The sequence below is a fragment of the Sinocyclocheilus anshuiensis genome, unplaced genomic scaffold, assembly GCF_001515605.1.
Source record: "Sinocyclocheilus anshuiensis isolate Anshui unplaced genomic scaffold, SAMN03320099.WGS_v1.1 scaffold369, whole genome shotgun sequence".
Classification (NCBI taxonomy): domain Eukaryota; kingdom Metazoa; phylum Chordata; class Actinopteri; order Cypriniformes; family Cyprinidae; genus Sinocyclocheilus; species Sinocyclocheilus anshuiensis.
Genome location: NW_015540935.1, coordinates 1,682,081 through 1,682,342, shown reverse-complemented (window position 1 = coordinate 1,682,342; position 262 = coordinate 1,682,081). Strand labels below are relative to the sequence as shown.

The window sequence follows — 262 nt, the reverse complement described above, 5'->3', positions numbered from 1 at the left end:
CCCAGTGAATCTTTTTTTTTTTTTTTTTGACATGTTGGTGTTATATCTTTCACTTGGATGTCATAAGTTGCACCGAGTAAATACAGCATGGAAAAAAACTAAAACTGTGTCCGTCTTCATTTCAAGCTGCAAAAGCAGCAAAATGTGGTTATTTTAAAGGGGGGCAATTCTTTTCTGTACCCACTGTGTGTGTGTGTGTATATGTATATGTATGTATATGTATGTATATGTATATATATGTATGTATATATATATATATATG

General features: G+C 31.3%; 1 protein-coding gene across 1 annotated transcript in view; it reads left to right on the top strand.

Annotated features, from left to right (window-relative positions):
- LOC107689549 (cbp/p300-interacting transactivator 3-like) overlaps positions 1-262 on the top strand; it is a 5,894-nt gene that overhangs the window by 2,201 nt on the left and 3,431 nt on the right. The gene's annotated exons all lie outside the window — the stretch shown is intronic.